At 41.5% G+C, this 24,890-nt stretch overlaps 1 protein-coding gene, 1 long non-coding RNA gene and 1 pseudogene across 2 annotated transcripts in view; 2 read left to right on the plus strand and 1 right to left on the minus strand.

The window, feature by feature from the left end:
• LOC137281930 (regucalcin-like) overlaps positions 1–24,890 on the plus strand; it is a 158,078-nt gene that overhangs the window by 12,727 nt on the left and 120,461 nt on the right. The window lies entirely within an intron of this gene.
• On the minus strand, positions 10,901–13,929 carry LOC137281937 (uncharacterized). Its single transcript, XR_010956773.1, has 4 exons — positions 13,915–13,929; positions 12,752–12,861; positions 11,550–11,736; positions 10,901–10,945 (listed from the first exon to the last, which is right to left on the minus strand). It is a non-coding gene; the product is annotated as an uncharacterized lncRNA (long non-coding RNA).
• On the plus strand, positions 11,784–12,731 carry LOC137282106 (uncharacterized; annotated as a pseudogene).

The raw sequence follows: 24,890 nt of genomic DNA on the forward strand, positions 1-24,890 counted from the left end.
TATTCCATTTTATTGCCAAATGAATGGAATAATTGTCACATTTCCCCTTATTTTCTCTTCATCACCTGTGTCCTACTTGCTTCATGATTTTCATCTTAAATATCCAGTATCTCCTACTTTTTGGGAATGATATATATACTGTGCACGAGGGTTTCATAAAGGTTGTAAACATCCCGGATTTGCATCTCAAGGACCTGTCTTCCCACATTGCACTGACGCTCCTGATAAATGATATTTACCTTACCCGCTCATTCACGTGGCATAACATGCATTACCGTACAGTTAATTACATCGAGAACTGATTTCTTTGTACTGTTGAGATCATATGATGATAAAAATTCCTGTCAAAGAAACCAGGTTAAGCATCAATGAGTGCTGGGTATATGGAACATGACCATTCGTTCATTCATTTATCTATTTTTCCACCTGCGTATGAACCAGACTTTAGGCAGTTAATGTCTATTAGCCATACTGTCTGTTTGTCACAGTAAGTTATGCCGAAGGAACTGACGACCTGCCAATACACACGCCTTGTACGACCGCGTAGCCGACCAGGGCATAGAAATGGGAGAGATTTGGGCTGGCGACTGTAGCGACACCACACACCAACAGCGACACGCCGTGCAGGAGGATGACGTTTAAGCAAGGGAGGTCACTCACCCAGCCCAGGAAATTCCGGACCACGATGTTGGATACGCCCATGGTGGAGATGAGATAGGCAATCGTGTACTGTATGGAAGTGAGAGAGCTTGATTTGAGGCTGTTGTAAAGTGTACTCCAGTCACATCAAACCGTGTTAGTTCTTTTTTCATGCAATATTCCTGCAATATCCCTGCAATATCAGCTCAATATGGGCTTCACACATGGTACGCATGAGGGGAATCGAACCCTGATCTGCGGCGTGACGAGTGAACGCCTCTACCACTAGGCTACCCCTGGTCTCAGACGTTTGTCACATTGTTGAAGCCACGGGCAATGTTATGGTGCTAACCATTCTGGAAACATGCTCCGGGGTAAATCGATAAATAACTGTTAAAGGAAGGCAGTTCTGCTCAGCGAATTCGGCATCTAAGACCATGACGGTAGATGCATGAAATACTAATAGTGAGACACTTGTACTTTAACATTATGGTTGAAGTAATTCAATAAAAGGGATAAATATAGATATGCAAAGTACAGAGGCTAGACATATGCATGTTTTCAAAGTTGGATCATTGAATAAAGGCACAAAGTATGCCATGAACAGAATGCGCACCTGTAATACTTAAAATATTAAGCAGGGATATATTTATTATCGCTGATAGATGTGTGAAACTGATGATTCGTGTTTGTAATAATATAGAAGTTTCAATATGGAGGATTTCAATATGGAGGATGGAACTGTCTTCCTCAAAACTCCATTCTTTTTATCTAGAGTTAAATTACATTCATTAATCCTCTGTATTACATACTTCTGTCGTCTATATTGTACACCTCTCTCCTCTTTATTAGATATATCAATCGTATATACAACATATACGGAACAGTAAAAGACACGCAACTCTGGTATCCATGTCAAATATTTCCATGAGACAAACAAATGGCGACCTTCTCAATTCCCAGCTGTGTCGCCATGTCGAATCCCAGCTGCCACCGACCCCGCGATAGCGAACATCGTGAAGCAGGGGTTACAGAACAAGCTGAAGAACTGACTCCAGCTCCGTCGGCTGGTCTCAGTCGGACTCTTCTTCCTGGCTGCTGAAGAAGCAGAGAGAGACACGTGACAATGTCTAGAACAACGTACTCATAAGCCAGGTAGGTTTACTCCCTTTATACTGTGGCTGTCTAATTTCTTTACAGATCCCCATTCATTAACAGTCACTCACCTCTCCATATAGTTTCCTGTGGTAATCCACACATTGACTGATATTAAACGGCGTCCGTCTGGTAATACTCTTTAACATATACCTATGAATGATATATACCATTCTGCACATATCATACTGGCTGTCGGTATATGCCCATATTGATAACCGGGACCAAAAATACATGCATATCAGCCCTATCAGTCCCAGGGTCCGGAATCCATATCAGCCCTAGGTTAGACAACCTAGGTCCTCACCACCATGTCTATATGACACCTATATGCATAGATCTGATACACCATAAAGCTATTAAAGAGTAAAAGGATAATAGTTTTGGCAGCTTATTGCAACATGTATTTCGGTGTGAATAAAGAACTTTCTACTACCATGTACATGCCTTTATTGTGTTATCTTGTTTCTCAAAAGGAGGGGTTCAAAGGTCAATTCCATGGTTGACAGATGATGCTTCAAACATGTCACCTCTAAAATATTTTTTCGACCCTGTCAAATTGGCATTGCTGAAAAATTCAAAACGAATTAGGCTTCATATTTCCATTTAATTGATGGTGTATTGTTTGAAGTACTGTGGTGACAGCAACTAGTCACAGCAGAATATGATACATCTCATTATTGACACCAATTATATTAAGTCTTAAAAGAGGCTGGGCAGAGTCCTGCACTGTTTAAATCTAACTCCACATTTGGTATTTTAACTATGGGATGGCAAGATTTGATGTTATTGCCTTCATTACAATGTAAAATTCACAGAGTTAGTATCTTGGAAATACTCTGGAAACATGGGACGAAACAAAAAGTGCTCTAAAAGTTGTTTCAGAAAAGGACATAAGCCTTGTAACCTAGGAAAAAAGTACCCGGGGAAAAGCAAAATAGCTTAAAAGTGCCCAAAACTGTCAGGTTGACCCCTGAGCTACACAAGAAAGTGACCAGTGCAGGGGTGACTGGGGTCCAGCCAGTACAAACACTTACCAGTTTGCCATACCGCTTCTTAAGGCCGAGGAAGGGAAACACCCGTGAGGAGGATGACTGTTCACTGAGAACAAAAAGTGACAGGTAAGATCACTATAATCTACTTATTCCTGTGACCCAAGCTTTGAAATACTTGCAGGTAATAACAAATCCTCATTGCTAAGTGATTTGAATGGCTACACTTGCCTAACTATAAGAAATTATCTTTATACAAGGACACTAAGAAATCTACAGTCTTATTTACATTTCCCAGTGATTTAATGAAGAAAGTGGCCACATTCAGATTAACTAATAAGTGTTTTCCCAAACCAATTAACAATACAGTGTTTTTACACCACATAGAAGGCTTTAATGGAGCTAGAAATAGAATTCACATTTCATCTACCAAGGGAGATAATTCGGAAATGTCAACCATAACAACATATTGTAAACATTCATTTCAAAGTTTTCCAAGTAGTCAGAGGGGTTTATTTTATATCTGCAGGGCTGCTGCTGATGTGTAGCACCTGTTCCACATTGGGGAGACAGAGAAACTGTTCAATGAGGCATTCCGTCAGCATGCCGTGACATCCGTAAACTGTAACGGGGACTTGATGATGGATATAGAACATGAGCAGCAGTGGGGCCTCAACTGGACAGAGAGACTGAAATGTACCAACTGCAACTACCTGTCCAAGTACCGGAAACTCTACAAGGAGGTAGTGGGACCTTCGGCAAAGAAGGGACGTCGCTCCTCCACTGCTAACACTGGACTCCAGATTGGCCTGTCGAAATGTCCTATGGGGAGTGAAAGTGTCCGTTTCCTATGCATGAGTGCAGACATTCCACCCCCATCCAGCTCAGGCATGCAGAAAGCTGCAAATTGAGTTTGTGATCAGATTAAATGTGAACATTTGAAGGATATGAGGGCCAGGAGGGTGGAAATGAGGGAAATAAACAAATACAGGGGAACAAATTTAAATACTGTTAGCATCTCTACAGATGGCATGTACAACAATCCACTTTGTTCAGGTGTTGGGAAAACCCCTTTTCAAGCAGCCACTCAAGTTACCTATGTGGCCACTGAGAATGAGACTTGTGACCACTAAATATTGGCTCTACAAACAAAATCAAAACTTTGTTCCAAGCACAGTTTAGTTGACAACACTTCTTGTGTAAACAATCCAGACTGCACAGCTGATTTGCACATGTCAGAATCAATAGGGAATGAAAAGAAGTTAGCTGAAGAGTGTTTCAGGGACTTAAAGAAAGACCAACTTGATGTAGAATATTTGACAACAGATGCTGATAGTGCAGCACACACAGCTCTGACTGAAATGTATGAAGCAGGGGAGATAGATGTTTGTCCACAAACTTTTCTCGACACAAGGCATTTGTCAGCCAGTCATCGAAAATTCATTAAAAATTCAAAATTTGTTGTGGACATGATGCCTGCCAGAACCAGACAAGATAAACAGAATATGGCAAATACATTTTCTTTAGACTGTGCATCCAGATGTGCAGCTGAATTTTCAGCTGCTTACTCAAGTCATGCAGGTGACTTGCTACGGTTGAAGAAATCTCTGTCTTATACTTCTGATGCTATTGCTAACTGTTACATGGGAGACCACACTAAATGCAAAAAAACAGTCATTTGTCTGCAAGGGGGGGGGGGGAAGCAAAATTGGTTATTACTCAGTAAATATTTGGATAAAAACTTCAAAATTACTCACAATGAAATTAATTTTCAAAATTTGAGACAATGCACTGACTTCCGACTCGGACCTAAAATAATTGACAAGACTCAGTTCAGCCTGAACAGTCAAAAGTGTGAAGCAACGAACAAGGCAATGCGCAGGTCATTAAGTCGTGATACAACCTTTGCTCGGAACTTCCAATGCAGAGCTCACAGTGCTGTGCATGGTGTCAACTTTCAAAGCCCAGCAAAATCACTCTTCCTGTTGAGGCGAGGACTAGGGTGTGCTGTCACTGCAAAAAGTAAAATTGATAATGAGATAAGCAAAAGCCACAAAAAAGTACTTAAAGCTAAAACTTATAAGAAATCAAAACTCAGTAAGGACCGCCGTGCTAAGAAAAAAATAGAATTATTCAAACTCCATCATTGCAAACAAAATCACTATTCAAAAGACATGTTATTGAAAAGAAATGCTGCATATGTGTAGATCCACACCAAAGAGAGGATCATTCATACACCAAACCAGCCCCAAACAGAGAGACCTAGCAATACCATGTATATACTTACATCAAACAGTAGGGTTTATGACCCTTGGTGCAAAAACCCTGTTGTCGACAGTGTACTCTTTCCATATTACGTTCATGCGTCTCAACAGTTAAGTGGTCCATCGCAACACATGAAGTGTTGTGGCAAAGGTGGATTTTTTTGCCAGAACTGTCTGTTTTCAAGAAATCTGCAGGGAAACATTTATTTACTATGCACAGAGCAATCCTGTGGGTTTTTTGCTCAGTCCCTGCTTTGGACGGCCAAGAAAAAAAAACATCGTCCATAGCCATGCTTATCACGGCTCCCTAACCACTCTCTGCAACCAAGTTTCCCACTTGGGTTACCCATTCTCTTTTCAAACTTCCCTCTGCAATCATCCCAAAACGTTTCCATGGCCGTACATCAACACGGTAAACCATAAATTATGAATTGCTGAAATATGTACTTACCTTACAAGTTATACACCACCAAATGCTTTCCCACAGACTTCTATAGTAACTTTATAATTTTTTAAAAGATCACACAGGCTATCAACAGCCATTCCATGAACACGTGGACACAGTCTGGCCTCTAAGCAACAATAAATCACTTGTCGTGGCCAACTTGTCCGGCATATTTGCCAAGCACAGGAAGCGAAACCATCTACCCCCAGCTCCGCACCAAATGTCACCTACTTCAAAATATATGTGCACACAAAAGCATAACCCATGGTGATAAAAATGACAGCACTAAATGCCTAAAACTGTGGTCAGTTTTAATAACAGGGTGGATGTGCTTTTAAAACACATAAACATCTTGCACAATTTCATCCAATCACAGCTGTCACAGGCCTCTATCCGTTTGAGTTGTTCCATACGGTCTCGCTCTGAGAGCATGTGATACTGATATAGTGTAGTGGAACCTGTAGAAAAAATGGTCTGCATCTGCACTAGACCAATCTGTGATGTAGTTATTTCAAATATGTTTGAAGTACTGTGGTGACAGCAACTAGTCACAGCAGAATATGATACATCTCATGGAAGTTGGTTGTGACACCAATCATATTAAGTCTTAAAAGAGGCTGGGCAGAGTCGACTGGCTGGAACTGTTACTCCTGCACTGTTTAAATCTAACTGACAGGTCCACATTTGGTATTTTAACTATGGGATGGCAAGATTTGATGTTATTGCCTTCATTACAATGTAAAATTCACAGAGTTAGTATCTTGGAAATACTCTGGAAACATGGGACGAAACAAAAAGTGCTCTAAATGTTGTTTCAGAAAAGGACATAAGCCTTGTAACCTAGGAAAAAAGTACCCGGGGAAAAGCAAAATAGCTTAAAAGTGCCCAAAACTGTCAGGTTGACCCCTGAGCTACACAAGAAAGTGACCAGTGCAGGGGTGACCGGGGTCCAGCCAATACAAACACTTACCAGTTTGCCATACCGCTTCTTAACCTTTAGCCTGCTGAATTAATTTCAGCATAAGGCGCTAATAAGAGGGTGGGTGATTTCAAACACTCAGTGCGTCACTAAATAAGGGGCAACCGAAAAAATATTCAGCTCATTAATACTACATACAAAAATAAACATTATTATAAAAAAATATCCAGGTAATTTCAAACGTACAGATATTAATTACAAGACAAACATAAATATAGTAAATTTTCCTGAATTTACCTGAATTACTCAATTGGTAGCCGGATACGTTTTATACTAGGAACCGTATAAATTGTCCAATTATCGCAAACCGATTTCAATATTCGTATTACTGATATTTCATAAGTATCTGACTTTAATTTCGTATATTTGTATCGGCAAATATCCGCGCGACGACAAATTAAAAAATAATTCTGAAAAAAAATAATAGAAAACGTTCGTCGTAAACAAATAACATTTTCGATGTCATAACAGGTCTTACTGAAATGGCACTATTACGTTTATTTAAACGTGTCATGTAATGAAAATAGCAGAATAAAATACATGATTCATAAGCATTCATGAGTGCAAATATCAAGTTTTATGGTTCATTAATTTTTGCACAAACCCACAAAAAGACGGTGTTAAATCGTGTTACGCATACTAAAAAACAAACATGGCGCGCTTCGTCGAACTCCTACATAAAATATAGCTTTTTTGGTCAGAAGAAAGATCACAGAACTCTTCTGTGTAAGACCTGGTGAAAGAGGGAGAATTACTCATTCTACAAGTGTTCCATGTATCATTTTCCGTTTAGTATGACGAAAGACGGACGAAAATTAAGATCGTGAAATCTAACTTGTTTTCTAGTAAGTGCAAAGGTCACCGGATGTGATGTCACAGACGGGGATTGCCCGATGAAATTCATTCGGTATTGAATATGAACAGAAACGTTGGAGATATTTCGTGTGAATTTAGCACAAATAACTGTTTAAAGTGACTAATCAGAGCTCATAGAATTTTCTTGGTGTATTTTTGACTATATAATTCGCACATAGCCGAACCAGTTTGACCTTGTATGCTCCCGTGACCCGGAAACAGTAGTCGATCAACACTGCAGATGCAAGTTTTTCAGTATCTTTTATTTGAATTTTTGTTCATATTAGGCACATTGCTTTATTGTCCACTGAATATAATGATAGCAAAGATATAATTGCGATGCATGTTGATCCCAGCTTATTCTTTTTTTCACATGATCCAACACAGAAACGTGTACAAACATCATTCTCAACAACAGGTGCGCGGATATGGGCGTGGCATTTGTGTTTCAAAATAACATTCATGCTTTTCTTTTTATGACGATGTAGTGTAGTAAGAACTGCAGTATACATGTTTTATAAACAAAAATATATTTTCAGTTATAGTTTCACATGATATCGGAGATGATTTGATAAAAATTGCGTTCATATTACATGATTGGGAAAGTTATATGTCTCACTTTAGAACAAGTTGAATTACATTCATAATTTTATGCAATGAATTAACGTTCTTGGTGAATAATTATGATAGATTTGTCAATGCTTTATGTTTCATAACTGGTTACAACTTTAAATCTTTTCATATACTTTAATATGTTAAATGATATTGATAATATGACAATTATTTTTCTCTCTCAAATAGACAAGGGCAAAGACAGTTAAAATCTGTCAATGCATTAGAAACGTGTAAATTACCAAATTTTAATTAATGTCTTTCAGTATTGTGGAAAGCTGACAGTTTTGCACAATTTTTTATTACAACTACATGTATGCCATAAAATATATGGATAGATGTTACAAATTATTTTGTGTATTTTATTTCTTCATAATATCGTGCCAAAATGTATATCAAATACAAATGGGTGATGAGTTATTTTTGTTTTCAACAGTACCACTTTGTTTGCTGAATTATTTTGAATCGCACATGACAAATAATGTCATTTATGTTGTTGAAGTAACAGTACATGTAAATTTATCGGAAAATGTTATCATTTGATAAAAAAGAAACCATATACATGTAAGAAGTTATATTGTCTCTGGTGAAAGTAAACATGCTTCATATTCTGTAAATATATATTATTCTACCTTATTGTCTTTTCCTGGGTTTAGGAGCAATGTCACAATATGAAATGGGTCTAATGAACTTTCAAGGATTGTTTCTGTTTGCTGAAGTGTCTGATGGTGATATACTCCAATTATTTAGTGTTCAATAGCCTAAACCATCATGAAACAAGAAACATGAAGAACAGTCTTCCTTGAATAACAAAATGCCAAGGACTGAGCAGTCTTCCGTTAAAGATCTGGAAGCATTTGATATATATGTCTTTGCCATATACACATGGCAATGAAAAAAAATCCAAATTGAAATCTTAAAGAATAGCTCCAAACTGGACAACAAAAACCACTCACTGCAGAGCTCAGTATTAGGTAAAAAGAAATTTACTTGCCACCACATGATTACCTTGATGCCAAAGACTAACATAGGTTGCACCTCCTACTCAACACTTAATTATCTGTCACTTGTAGTTTTGATATTCCATATTCAAAACATCACTACGACAAAATTATTCTAGGTCTGGTATGATAATTTCATATTACTTCATGAAATTTCATCACAAGAAAAAAATGAGTCTGTCTTTCGATCACTGTCAGTGTAATCACTGCTCCAAGAGTTTGGATCATCAGTCTGTTTCCCAGATGAAGTCTGTTTTAACAGTAAAATATGAACATAGACAGTGTGCAAGTAAGTAAAAAGTATGGCCATAAACATGAGGTACATTTTGCAGTTCAGATTGCACTAGTGCAATATCTAAAAGCTGTATGGAGCCACGGACTGAGCCACATGACATGATTTTTTTATACAAATATGCACACACGTCAAACAATTTGATCTGAAACATTACCTGCATTATACTAGGTAGAATTAACTCCGAAAGCTCTGCTGTTTGGAGTAACAAAATAATTTCAATTTTGCTCCAAATTCGTGAACAAAAGATGTGATGTTTAGCTGTTTTAATGTCTAAAATGAATACTGATTCACAAAGACGATGACAGTTGTTTTCTAAGCAGTAATAAATTTTTATGAAATACATTTACTGTACGTTACATTCTCACACTAGCTCTGGTTTCGTTCGTTTCTGCAAAAGGAAAAGTGATTTTTTTCATGAGATCTTCAATCATCAAAATTGTACTTCTTGTAACGATATACACAGAAGAATATTCTGTTATTGTTACGACACACTGACAATTTATATGTCTCCCCGTGTCAGAACATTCTTTGAAAAAAATAGAATCGACTTCGGATTTGCTAAACTAAAGATCAACACATCGACGGCTAACTTCAGGAGAAATACTACAACACAAGCAACAAATGACAACTGCTATTGAACACAACTAATAGTTAATGACTGAGGATGACTGAAAGGTAATTCTGGTGTATAGTATGGATCTTACGGGAATTTGAATCAGTTTAGAAAATGTATCAATGGTCGTTTTCCAACTCGTTCACATTTTACTTCCACGAGTGCCATGCCGTGTACGTGCTTCCGGTTTCATCAAGGGTGGGTACAATTACAAATATTGTGATATTGTTTCATGATCTGCATTATATAGGTATTGAGTCGTTTTCTTTCAATGTATATGTGTTCAGATTCTGCTTATGAACGCATATTTTCAAACATCCTTCGTATCTTGTCACTTAGAAAGACCGCGAGTTTGGCCACGCCCTTTCGGGTCACCAACGGCTGTCAACTTTGTGAATGTTGGAAGTTTATCAAACCAAATCAAAATAAAATCGCTAAATCTGGTAATTTCTGTGCAGAGGCAATAACATTTACCTATTCACACCGTGTAATTAATTCCAGATAAAATAATTGGATATGTCAAAAGGATGGCACATTTTCTTCGGCATCACGATACATGTGGAGTTGTTTGTTTACCGCCGTTGCCATGATCGTTTGTGTTCGTCCACCCGATGATATAACATTGAGATTGGTTTTGTTTATATTTATTTGAGCCGAAAGTTACTAATATTTAGAACATGGGAAACGTATGAGCTTTCTCTTCGTCAAGGAACAAAAAATATCGACTAAACTATCAAAACATATTTCATTATGAAGAAAATATTAGACTGGGTACCACACGGCGTGGTGCGCTGGAAGTCAACAATGGCCGTTATTTTCGACTGCGTGCCGAGAAATTCGGCGATCTCATTTTTAATTTGCGGGCGTTTCGTTTTAAGGTATATAAACGTATTGAACATTACATATTTAAAAAGGTGAGAATTAGTACATTCCATACATAATTCATATGATACGTAAATCCGACTCGTTGAATAATTATTGCAAGTTTTATTTGGAGATGTCATTATCCTGCACTCCTGTCGAATGGGTTCGACGATAGCATTGAGAGGATTAAGGCCGAGGAAGGGAAACGCCCGTCAGGAGGATGACTGTTCACTGAGAACAAAAAGTGACAGGTAAGATCACTATAATCAACTTATTCCTGTGACCCAAGCTTTGAAATACTTGCAGGTAATAACAAATCCTCATTGCTAAGTGATTTGAATGGCTACACTTGCCTAACTATAAGAAATTATCTTTATACAAGGACACTAAGAAATCTGCAGTCTTATTTACATTTCCCAGTGATTTAATGAAGAAGGTGGCCAAATTCAGATTAACTAATAAGTGTTTTCCCAAACCAATTAACAATACAGTGTTTTTACACCACATTGAAGGCTTTAATGGAGCTAGAAATAGAATTCACATTTCATCTACCAAGGGAGATAATTCAGAAATGTCAACCATAACAACATATTGTAAACATTCATTTCAAAGTTTTCCAAGTAGTCAGAGGGGTTTATTTTATATCTGCAGGGCTGCTGCTGATGTGTAGCACCTGTTCCACATTGGGGAGACAGAGAAACTGTTCAATGAGGCATTCCGTCAGCATGCCATGACATCCGTAAATTGTAACGGGGACTTGGTTATGGATATAGAATATGAGCAGCAGTGGGGCCTCAACTGGACAGAGAGACTGAAATTTACCAACTGCAACTACCTGTCCAAGTACCGGAAACTCTACAAGGAGGTAGTGGGACCTTCGGCAAAGAAGGGACGTCGCTCCTCCACTGCTAACACTGGACTCCAGATTGGCCTGTCGAAATGTCCTATGGGGAGTGAGAGTTTCCGGTTCCTATGCATGAGTGCAGACATTCCACCCCCATCCAGCTCAGGCATGCAGAAAGCTGCAAACAGAGTTTGTGATCAGATTAAATGTGAACATTTGAAGGATATGAGGGCCAGGAGGGTGGAAATGAGGGAAATAAACAAATACAGGGGAACAAAAATTTAAATACTGTTAGCATCTCTACAGATGGCATGTACAACAATCCACTTTGTTCAGGTGTTGGGAAAACCCCTTTTCAAGCAGCCACTCAAGTTACCTATGTGGCCACTGAGAATGAGACTTGTGACCACTAAATATTGGCTCTACAAACAAAATCAAAACTTTGTTCCAAGCACAGTTTAGTTGACAACACTTCTTGTGTAAACAATCCAGACTGCACAGCTGATTTGCACATGTCAGAATCAATAGAGAATGAAAAGAAGTTAGCTGAAGAGTGTTTCAGGGACTTAAAGAAAGACCAACTTGATGTACAATATTTGACAACAGATGCTGATAGTGCAGCACACACAGCTCTGACTGAAATGTATGAAGCAGGGGAGATAGATGTTTGTCCACAAACTTTTCTCGACACAAGGCATTTGTCAGCCAGTCATCGAAAATTCATTAAAAATTCTAAATTTGTTGTGGACATGATGCCTGCCAGAACCAGACAAGATAAACAGAATATGGCAAATATATTTTCTTTAGACTGTGCATCCAGATGCGCAGCTGAATTTTCAGCTGCTTACTCAAGTCATGCAGGTGACTTGCTACGGTTGAAGAAATCTCTGTCTTATACTTCTGATGCTATTGCTAACTGTTACATGGGAGATCACACTAAATGCAAAAAAACAGTCATTTGTCTGCAAGGGGGTGGGGGGGGGGGGTGGGAAGCAAAATTGGTTATTACTCAGTAAATATTTGGATAAAAACTTCAAAATTACTCACAATGAAATTAATTTTCAAAATTTGAGAGAATGCACTGACTTCCGACTCGGACCTAAAATAATTGACAAGACTCAGTTCAGCCTGAACAGTCAAAAGTGTGAAGCAACGAACAAGGCAATGCGCAGGTCATTAAGTCGTGATACAACCTTTGCTCGGAACTTCCAAGGCAGAGCTCACAGTGCTGTGCATGGTGTCAACTTTCAAAGCCCAGCAAAATCACTCTTCCTGTTGAGGCGAGGACTAGGGTGTGCTGTCACTGCAAAAAGTAAAATTGATAATGAGATAAGCAAAAGCCACAATAAAGTACTTAAAGCTAAAACTTATAAGAAATCAAAACTCAGTAAGGACCGCTGTGCTAAGAAAAAAATAGAATTATTCAAACTCCATCATTGCAAACAAAATCACTATTCAAAAGACATGTTATTGAAAAGAAATGCTGCATATGTGCAGATCCACACCAAAGAGAGGATCATTCATACACCAAACCAGCCCCAAACAGAGAGACCTAGCAATATCATGTATATACTTACATCAAACAGTAGGGTTTATGACCCTTGGTGCAAAAACCCTGTTGTCGACAGTGTACTCTTTCCATATTACGTTCATGCGTCTCAACAGTTAAGTGGTCCATCGCAACACATGAAGCGTTGTGGCAAAGGTGGATTTTTTTGCCAGAACTGTCTGTTTTCAAGAAATCTGCAGGGAAACATTTATTTACTATGCACAGAGCAATCCTGTGGGTTTTTTGCTCAGTCCCTGCTTTGGACGGCCAAGAAAAAAAAAACATCTTCCATAGCCGTGCTTATCACGGCTCACTAACCACTCTCTGCAACCAAGTTTCCCACTTGGGTTACCCATTCTCTTTTCAAACTTCCCTCTGCAATCATCCCAAAACGTTTCCGTGGCAGTACATCAACACGGTAAACCATAAATTATGAATTGCTGAAATATGTACTTACCTTACAAGTTATACAACACCAAATGTTTTCCCATAGACTTCTATAGTAACCTTATAATTTTTTAAAAAATCACACAGGCTATCAACAGCCATTCCATGAACACGTGGACACAGTCTGGCCTCTAAGCAACAATAAATCACTTGTCGTGGCCAACTTGTCCGGCATATTTGCCAAGCACAGGAAGCGAAACCATCTACCCCCAGCTCCGCACCAAATGTCACCTACTTCAAAATATATGTACACACAAAAGCATAACCCATGGTGATAGAAATGGCAGCACTAAATGCCTAAAACTGTGGTCAGTTTTAATAACAGGGTGGATGTCCTTTTAAAACACATAAACATCTTACACACTTTCATCCAATCACAGCTGTCACAGGCCTCTATCCGTTTGAATTGTTCCATACGGTCCTCGCTCTGAGAGAATGTGATGCTGATATAGTGTAGTGGAATCCCTACTGCTACTGAACTTGTACGGAATGAATAGAGTTACGTCCCTTGATGTGGTACAGTGAAAGCTCTCAAAACCGGCAGCCCTCCCATTCGCCATGCTGTCAATATACGTTTATGGTACAAAAGACATGGCAGTTTCCGTTTGCTTGCTGGAATATTGCCCAAAGCGGAGTAAAATCATACTCACTCAATTTCGCCAGTCAAATCAGCTTAAGACTAGGGAGACTATCTTCGGGCCTCCACTCACACGCATTTATATAAATACTAGACTAAGTATATAGACTGATCAGACCATCCCATAGCCCTCCAATAACAATGGATTTTTCATAAGCCTCAAGCCGTTGTCTTTCATTAAGTGAACCCGATAATTACCTGTACTATAGTCAGGGGTTCTGAAGACGCCGGCACAGACTACGCCGTTGAGGACGAGGCCAGACAGTAGAAGCAGCGTGCCCCTCCAGCCGTACTCCCCCAGTAGGTAGGTGTAAAGAGGGGACAAAGCTAGCGTCCCAATGCCACTCCCACAGGACGATATGGCGTTGGGGAGTCCTCTGTGTTTGTCAAAGTAGAGCACCACTATCAGAGCTGAGGGCACAAATACCAAGCCAAGACCTACACCTGTATGAGAAGTTGTAGACAAGAGCATTTACTACGTATACAGAGATGTGTCAGTGTGGTATAGGATGGAAGGCCGAAGTGTGTCAGGTCTCAAACGTCTACCACTGTGCTGAGATACGAAGTATTTATTTGAATCTTGGATTTGTAAATATGACCATAGGATTCTGAAGTTAACTGGAGATGGAATTGCGGTATCGGATTCTAATGACCACATAAGCAGCCCTCATGGGAAGTTCACCCTCTCAGGTTGACGCTGATAAATTCACTTATCTAACTTTGACCTACTCTCCTACAAAGTCGTCGTAACTACGGCCATTCACGTAATGAACACCGTAAGTTCTTCTACTTAGTGAGCACCGTAGCTAAATACACGTTAGGTCACTCACTTAGTGAACACTGTAATAAAGTACAAGTAAAGTCAGCCACTTTGTGAACACTGTAATAAAGTACAAGTAAAGTCAACCACTTAGTGAACACCAGAGCTAGGTAAACAAGTAAAGTCACGCACTTACTGAACACCGTAGCAAAGTACAAGTAAGGTCACCGACTTTGTGAACACCGTAGCTGAGTACAGGTGACGCCACACATTAACATGAACACCTTACCTAAGTGCAAGTAAAGTCATCCACTTACTGAACACTGTAATAAAGTACAAGTAAATTCAACAACTTAGTGAACATTGTAGCAAAGTATAAATAAGGTCACCTACACAGCTAACACCGTGGCCATGTACTAGTGACGTCAGCCACATAGTGAACACCGAGTACAAGTGAGGCCACGGACTTAGTGAAAATAATATGTAAGTACAGGTAAGTCCACTCACCTAGTAAGACGACGTAGCTAATGTGGAGTTAGGTGATCTCCGTGGCGAACCAGCTAATGAAACAGCCCACGAAGGCCAGGAGAGTTCCAGCAATTGTTGTTTTCCGTATACCAAATCTCGCTGTCAGAGACGCAGCCAGCGGTTCTGCGAATGTCATTTGTCACATTACTTGGTAAGTGAAACATTGTCGCCTAATCGTACCATGTAAACCTCATGCAGGCTCGGTTTTATCTGGACATTTCCCCCCGTAGACAGTTATACGGACAGGTGGGAATAGTAATAGACCTGTTGACTTGAAAGTGGCCATTATTATTTGTGATTGCTCGTCTGTCTTTGACCCTTCACTGAAATCCAATAGCAAAACCAACCTGCAATAATCTATGTGAATGATTGGGTGCATTTTGGATAAATCTCAGTTTCTTTCACCTGTGAGGTAGATCAGCCCAATTGCTAACGATCCAATCCACGCGGTGACCTCCCTGGAGGTGTGGAAGTAGTCGATGAGTTCCACGTAGATGATGCCGAACGCTGTCGCTGTTCCAAGAACACAGAACTGGCAGTACAGCCTGACGACAACACACACCTAACCCCACCCTCCATCCGGCAGGCCTCTCGTTCTGACATCACTCCCGGTCAACTCTTCAGAAATAGTTCCCATGGATACTACTTATACCTGAAACAAGAACGAAATACGGCTACAAGCCTGTAAAAAGAATTGAAACAACCTCCACTGATGTATTGTACTAGATACATGCTGTGGATAACTAAGAAGGGGAGTACGAACACCGGCTTTAAGTAGGTTTTCAAGATATGCACTATAATTACTTCATAGCATTGCATATTACTGAGACACTCACATGTAGTTGTTAATAAGAGGGCTGTCTGAGTGAGTGAATGTGGTTTTTCGCCGCCTTTAGCAATATCCCAGCCCTATCACGACGGGGGACACCATTAGCTGGCTTCACACATGAAATCGAACCCTGGTCTTCTACATGACGAGCGGACGCATAAATCACTCGACTACCCAACCGCCCCGAGGAGCGTCTGAACAGACGCCGCGTCCAGTACACTAGCGTGGTTGTCAAGTGAGTGAGTGAGTTTTAGTTTTATGCCGCACTCAGAAATATTCCTGCTATATGGCGGCCGTCTGTAAATAGTCTGGACCAGACAATCCAGTGGTCAACAACATGAGCATCGATCAGCGCAGTTGGGAACCGATGACGTGTCAACCAAGTCAGACCACCCAATCCCGTTAGTCACCTCTTACGACAAGCACAGTCGCCTTTTATGGCAAGCCAATCCTACCCCGGGACCTTCACGGGTCTGGTGGTCAAGCGCACATTTATACTTTACTGTGTTCCAGTTGTATCCCCAGTAACGGATGAGGAACCTCCAGCTCACTGCTAATGAACCATGACTAACGGGTTCACTCCAGTACAGATTCGCCCTTCTATTCACCCGGATTGTTTAACACCAAACACCTTCACTCCAGTACAGATTCGCCTTTCTATTCATCCGGGTTGTTCAACCCCAAATACGTTCACTCCAGCACAGTTTCGCCCTTCTATTCACGCGGTTTTTTTAACCCCAAACACCTTCACTCCAATATAGATTCGCCCTTCTATTCACCCGGGTTGTGCAAAACCCACACACCGTTACTCCAGTGTAGATTCGCCCCTCCATTCGCCCGGGTTGTTTAATCCCAAAACAAGTTCACCCCAGCACAATTTCGCCCCTCCATTCCCCGGGCTGTTTAACGTAAAGACGTTCACTCCAGCACAGTTTCGGCCGTCTACTACCCGAGTTGCTTAACCCCAAACACGTTCACTCCAGCACAGTTACGGCCCTCCATTCACCCGGGCTGTTTAACCCCAAACACGTTCACTCCAGTACAGATTCGCCCTTCCATTCACCCGTGTTGTTTAACCCCAAACACCTTCACTACAGCACAGTTTCGCCCGTCTACTACCCGAGTTGCTTAACCCCAAACACCTTCACTCCAGCACAGTTACGGCCCTCCATTCACCCGGGTTGTTTAACCCCAAACACGTTCACTCCAGCACAGTTACGGCCCTCCATTCACCCGGGCTGTTTAACCCCAAACACCTTCACTCCAGTACAGATTCGCCCTTCCATTTACCCGGGTTGCTTAACCCCAAACACGTTCACTCCAGCACAGTTACGGCCCTCCATTCACCCGGGCTGTTTAACCCCAAACACCTTCACTCCAGCACAGATTCGACCGTCTTCTCACCCGAGTTGTATAACCCCAAACAGATTCACTCTAACACAGTTTCGTACCTCTGTTCACCTCGGTTGTGTAACCCCCTACAGATTCACCCCGTTTAGAGGATGTTTCACTCCAGCAAATAGTAATTATTATTAGCTTCAAATTCATCTGTGTATTGTGTCGAAACAGCATATTTAGGTTGTTTGAATTATTGTATCTTTTCACATGGCTGTGTTAGATAAGGTGAAGTCCTGCAAGTATATACTAAGTTTGCTGAATAATAAAAACTTATAGATTAAATTTACTCACTGGATATTTAAAGGGTCTCAGTTACACATTATTTATCAATGGGTAATAAGTAGGTAAGGGCTGGTTTTATAAGAGCAGGTGTACTAACATGCAGAGCGAGAGACAAGAAAGACAGACAGGGAGGCAGAGGCAGTTGAGGCAGATGTCCAAACATGCAGGCTCCATGGCAGAAATGCACGTGTAATGTTTCACACATTGTTGACTTATTTAAATGTTCATTTAAGTTTTGATCGTGATGAGGTGAGGTTAGTATATATACATGCTTAAGTCCTGTGCCCCATCTCCACACAGAGACAAAAGCTTTCAACTGATTGTTGTAAACACATAGCATAAGTAGGGTTAACAGATTTACGCAATAATACGATTCTCCATGTATACTCAGTTTTCTTGAGTGAAACAAAGTGCAATCGCAGAAGAACGTGTCTACGGCACTTAGGTGATACATATTACCAGCAGTGCAGCTTGCTTACGTTTTTCTCCCCGTTTTGCTCTCTTATTGTTAATGTCAGAGCAGTCACTGATAGGTTGTGAAGTCACGTATTCTTTGACAAAAATTTTGAACAACGTCCCGACAGGAACGATTAGTATCCTGGCCACTTTGAAAACTTGGTCATTTTGAAAAGCGTCTAGAAATCACGTTGATTGTTTTCATCATGAAAGTGGATTTTTAAGAGACGTGATTATATTTGTGTGAATATTGAACAAGAAAATCCATCATGAAAATACATACAAATTTAACTGGTTCTTGCAAGAAAAAAACATGGTAAACAAAGAAATGTAGGAACGTGTCTACTTACTTCTGCACTTGCTGCTAGCGGCCTGTACGATACATCAACACATGCTGCTGTGATCTACATTACACCGGTTGATAACATGACGTCACTGAGTTGAAGCACTCGATGTTTCTGTTATTACCCGATAGAAAAGGGCATTGGTCATTCAGCAGAAATACTACTGTACACGACCGACCTCCAGTGATACAAAAACAGAATGAATGGACAGTGAGTTACTAGTCAGCCAAAGAGAGATATGCTTATCTAATTCTACAACAGACAAAAGTAGTTTCCGTGCACATTGGCGATACGTGAAGGCACTGTGACCCTTAGGTGAGCATGTGGCCGCATACAACTATATCGCTGACTTCTTGACCCTTGCTATCTTCAACATTGCACAAGTACAGCACGTAAGACAGCAGTTGTATATACTTCGCACAATATTATTCGCACTACAATTAGATCACTACGAAAACACAACGACATTTAGAGAGTTGTCAAATGTAACTTATGTTATATTTGGGATTACGCTTTCTTAGTGAAGTACAAATTGTAGAAATTTTTGTCCCATAACAGATTCGAACCCACACCGTCAGAGTCAGGCACCACACAATGTCAACCACCCAACCCGCTAAGGAACTGAGAAAGAAGGTGTACCTCAAATCTAACGTATTTTACATTCGACCACTTTCTAAATGGCAGTGTGATTTCATAGATTTCGGGCATGGAATCCGTGCCAATTTACACTTATCAGAGGGGTACACAAAGTCCGCAGTCCAGACATCAGGTGTCTGACCTCTATACGTGTGAAATCCCTACTACCATGCGCGCAGCACGAGTGGTTATCGATATTTTGGCTGTTTTACTGAAACCAGCATTGAATCTCTTGTATGCAATGCAGACGTCACCCGTGAAGATCCGGGATAGAATTGATCTTCAGTAACTAATGGTTGTCGTAAGAGGCGGGTGATTTGGTTGATACGTGTTGGACCGTCAGGAAAGGGTGCTCAAGCTCGCTGATATTGTTGTCGCCGTCATCGTATCCCAATGGCGTCGACCGATGCTCATGATGTTGATCACTGGTTTGCCCTGTCAAAACTCGATTATTTACAGACAGCTGATAGATAGCTGGAATATTACTGATTGCAACCATTCACCTAATTATTCACCATTGTTCGCTAGACAGAATGAGTGCACGACAGTCTGTAAGCAAGCACACATGGTTGATAACACCATCAGCAAAACATGTTCATGAAAATCTGTACGTTTCCGACCAGTCCCATCCTCTTCTGTACGTACAATACATGGTCATATTTAAATCGAAGAAAGAGAACCAGTTTGACCCAATATTTCATCGAAGCTGTTTCAACTCGTGTGCTTGACAGTGTTTTACAATATGAGCAAAACAAAATTACATGACGCGATTTGTAATTATGTTACATTCAAAAACAAATTTGCTTTCGTTCTCAACACAAGCTGAATACCGTCTTTCCTTGGTGATGTATAACAGCCTAATGCAAATGTATGAAATCATCCCTATTTCCACCATCACAGCATCACACTGCTCTATCTGACTCGGGAAGTCGTGGTGAGATGAAACTGGGCTATTGCACCAATATGACAATTTGACCAGTGCGTATCACGCCTCTCATGCAAACGGCCATTATCAGGGGAGAGGTCAATGTCAGGTGAAGGACGTGGAGACTGAAGTAGGGTGAAGCACAGACACAGAGACATGCGTGTGACACTTCACCCTCCATTCTTGGTTGGTCTATCATAATCAGGCAGACCTGTCATCGATACATCTTATTAGCGGAAACCTAATTGCCACGCACGCTTCATACAGTAGTATAGGGAATAGGGGTTTTAAAACACTTTCAAGAAATGTCTCTACAAAGCCTTATTTAGTAAATAAGGCTTTGGTTGGGTCATTAGCTCTTGCTACTATTACCCCTACTACAAAAAAGTTGGCGGTAATTACTATGCCTACTTTGTGTTGGTAGGAGGTAACACTGTGCCGTACGGTACGATCAATAATTCTTCTCTTACAAATCCCCTACCCGGCCCATCTCTCAAGTAGTACAAGTTAGGTTCGTCGGCTTTCATATCCACTTTATCTATGTTGTAAGTTTTGACTGACCATATAGGATCGGTGGCTCGCTTACGGCTATCGCCCTCGTGTTCCCCCGGCTGGTATAGATACCTCACTAGGGCCCTATCTGGTATCTGTTTCTCCTTCCCACGCAATGGAGCGGCCGACTCTGCAATTATTGATTTTAGTTTGATAGCATCTGCCGGTTTCTTACCGGTGAGACGGGTGACTTCATGGTTGATTGCCGACACCACCTTGGGTAACCTCGTGACCCATTCAGTCGATCGTTTTCCAGGGGTGACCATCTCCCTAGCATACTGATAGCCGAACAAGCGCTCAGCCAAAGTCCTATTAAATCTCTCAACTATGGCTTGGCTGCGATGGGCTCCGGCCGTGCCTCGCCTGACCTTTGTATCGTGTTTGGCTAGCAGTTGTGACACGGCACCCATGAACTCCCGTCCGGGGTCAACTTGCAGCTCTGTTGGCCACGTCAGCGGGCTGCGTTTGTATATGCGTTCGAATCCTCTGGCTACCTGGGCCGAATCTTTCGTGGTCAAGGGTTCGGCTTCCTTGTAACGACTGGCTACGTCCACTACGGTTAAGGCATACTTGTACCTCTTGTCGTGGGGTAGGAACAGTAGGTCTGCCTGGTGAACGCTATTAGGTATGTTAATACCGAACCTCCTTCTAGGCACGTAGCGTGGTGCCGGCAAATAGATCTGCCACAGGGCTTGTTTTTCAAGCCACGCTTTGGCTTCCTCCGGGGGTACTCGCGCTATTTTAGCTAGCTTATCTACTGCGCTAGCTCCTTTCCAGTACCCACGCGGGCTGTAGTAAATAGCCTCAAATTTTTTCATGTCCATACGCGTATGTGTTTATCCCATCAATAGCTATCCAACGTTTCGTGTCCATAGGCGACAGGGACGTCTTGTTTATAGTCAGTCCGTATATCTTATGTCCATCACTTCTAAGTGTGTTCATTTTATGCCTAAAGGTACGGGTCTTGAACAGGGCTTCCTTGAATCTGGCGTGTTTGATGTGTTGTTTCACCACATACTTCTTAACCCCCTTAGCCTTCCGGATCTCACTATTGTCGGCTTTCAGTATGGAGTACATCTTAGGTCTCAAACCTATGTACTCGGCTATGGGCGTGCCAGCACACTCGTCCTTCATCTTACCTAGGACCTTTTTATTTACCGTACTGTGTATGGCATGGGTCTTAGGGTAGTCGCTGGTGTCGTATAAATCGAGGTGTTTTTTCATGTCCTCGTACACGTCCTCGGTTCGAATCTCCATCAGCAGGGAATCCGTGTCAGTGTACAGCACTTCACACCTGTCACCGTACTGTTTCTTAAGCTCGTTGTAGTAAAAGTCGTACATCAGGTGTTTGGATAAATCGAGGATGCTCATCCCCACGTAAACAGGCCGGTTGAATTTTATGTGACTTTTCTTCATGTGTAGGGCAACCAGGTTGTCTGTGAATATCTTACTACGGTTGAATGCCGGACTGGCTATCAATCTCCTGAGCTTGTCTTCCTCACTCGATCGAACCAGCTTCACGGTCACGTGTTTCCTCAGGTTCTCCATAGTCTTACCAAACACCGAGTTGTTCATGAGCTTGTAGAGATTTTTCTCAAAATCACTGGTGGCTTTTTTTCGTAGGTCTGTGTTCATTCTGATGTAGGGCTCCATCCATGGGCTCTGGTCGAACATGAGCACCCTGTGTATTTTGGTCAGCCTCATACCCAACGACAGGTACAGCTGTAGGTTGCGATAGTGAACGATGTACTTGGTCTTATTCATTAAGTTAGGCACGAGTTTTTCAACGTCTGTCACACGCCCACCTGACAAGTTATGTTGGTACTCGGACATCCAGTCTGGGTTAACCCTCATACGTTCGGGGGCCAGGGGGTAGCTGTTGTGTGATGTGTGTAATTCCTTGGGATACTCTAAGTCAACCTCGAGGATATAACCTTTGTTCGAATCTGGTGCAACCCCCATAACATCAACGTGGGGTACCCATTCGAATCCCCCTGTAGGTAGATACTGACTCATGGCCCAGCCGTACAGGTTGTTTGCGTCGAGGTAGAGAATGTGATTGGTTGGTTTGTTAGGATCGTAACCTTTCACGTATTGATTATTTGCTTTCGCGTATCGTTTGGATGCCATGGAAATCCCACCTCGCAAACCTTTCTCAATGAATAGGTGCATGTCGTAATCTGTGAGCAATTCCAAATTAACTCCGGTCTTTTTAAGCAAGGCGTCCCACGACAGACCTGGGCTGGTGTAATACCATGCGGGGTCGAGTTTATACTGCTTGAAACATGTCCGCCTAAACGTTTCAAACACGTCGGCTAACAGCAGTACATCTGTCCTCAAGTACAGGTCGTGATAATCACCCAGGTTCTTACAACCCAGTTTATTCCATACGTTAGTCGCGTGCGAGTAATCATCTCGTGAGACGGACGCCTCATTCAGCTTGCTATAAAAGCAGTCAATAGGGGGTAGTCTGGTCTCGGTGAACTTAGCCCAACTATCTATGTACTCATAGGGGTACACACCCTTCCTCATAAGCAGGGGTCTAGTCTCGGCGTCTGTGTATCGATCGGTGATAGGGAAGGTATTGTTGGCCTTGACCAGACTGTCGAGTGACAACAGGAGGAACTGAAACGAGTCAATGAACCTAAGTCCGTTTAAGCTGAAGGAGATGTATCTCTCCATGTTGTTGGGGATGCACGTTATATTACCATCGATTTTCGCGATGGCCTGCATGATCAAGTGTGAGTCGTACCCTCTCAAGTTGTGAAAGACAACGGGGATGTTTATTGTCTTAGGGTTGATTTTAAGCTTGAGGTTGCACGCGTTGTGAGCGGCGCCTCTATACTTACCAGTTATGTGACAGTGATCTCTCACCGAATCACCGTTAAGTGGTGATTCACACACGTGACAGTTAGTGCTACTAGCGTGGGCTAGCCTGTCGACTCGGGTCAGACGCATGGGAGCGATTTTATACAATGCATTCCTAATAATTTTTTCTTCCTCCTGCAAACACTTTAGAAACCTTTCAGCCGCGTCAGGCCCCCTATACACTACCGGAGCTTTCGTTTCCCCGTCACAACGGACGACAATGTATCCAAACGAACAGGCTTTATGCTCTTGTGTTTTGTGGGTAAAGGTACCGGCGGCACCACTGGGGGTATCCCCCACAACTAAGGCTTCGAAGTCGGCATATATAATATAAGGCACAGACATTTGGTTCTTGTGGTTATTGAATTTTAGGATATTGTCACCTTCCTTAGGCATGTCGACTCGTATGGCCGTCTGCCCCACACCTTGACAATCATCCCGGTGGGATTCTAATAAATCAGCTCGGGTGAAGCCATGTAGACATCGTTCACAGAAGTGGGTCTTTCCTTTGTATGCTGATTGGTCATACAACAGCTTGCTAAAGTGTTTTATCCATGTGTAGTGATACTTTTCACCTCGTTGGATCATGAATATATTGATAACTTGGCGATCCTTCACCGGGCTGACCCTGTGTACTATTGTTGTGTTACCTTCGTGCCCAAAGACATTTATAGCCAGATTATTCTGTTTTTCTACTTTAGTGATCTGGGATATGGGGGTGGGTTCATCTATACCATCCCAGTTGAGCCCATCATCCTGAGGATAATTAGAAGGCCTGTTCGGATTAGTGTCAGCTGGAAATAAGGCTGACCTGATAGCTAACCTCAGGCAATCGTTTCCTCTATTCTTAACGTTTACTATAGCATGTTTGTTCCTATAGTAGGGAGGCAAGGCTAGGTATGACCCGCCTCTGAACGGCACGTAGTTAGCTATGTCTAGATAGACATTATCGATTTTATCTACAACCCACCCCTAGTGTGTGTAGCGTTCTAGGTATTCTCGTATCTGCTGAAAACTGGTATCGATTGATGTATCAATGGTCTCTGTATGTGTGGCGACCTCTTGTTGACCTCGGAAGTAAGGCTGAACATACTCAGTGGTACTCCCAACCTGCTTATCGA

Source organism: Haliotis asinina, chromosome 4 (genome assembly GCF_037392515.1).
Source record: "Haliotis asinina isolate JCU_RB_2024 chromosome 4, JCU_Hal_asi_v2, whole genome shotgun sequence".
Classification (NCBI taxonomy): domain Eukaryota; kingdom Metazoa; phylum Mollusca; class Gastropoda; order Lepetellida; family Haliotidae; genus Haliotis; species Haliotis asinina.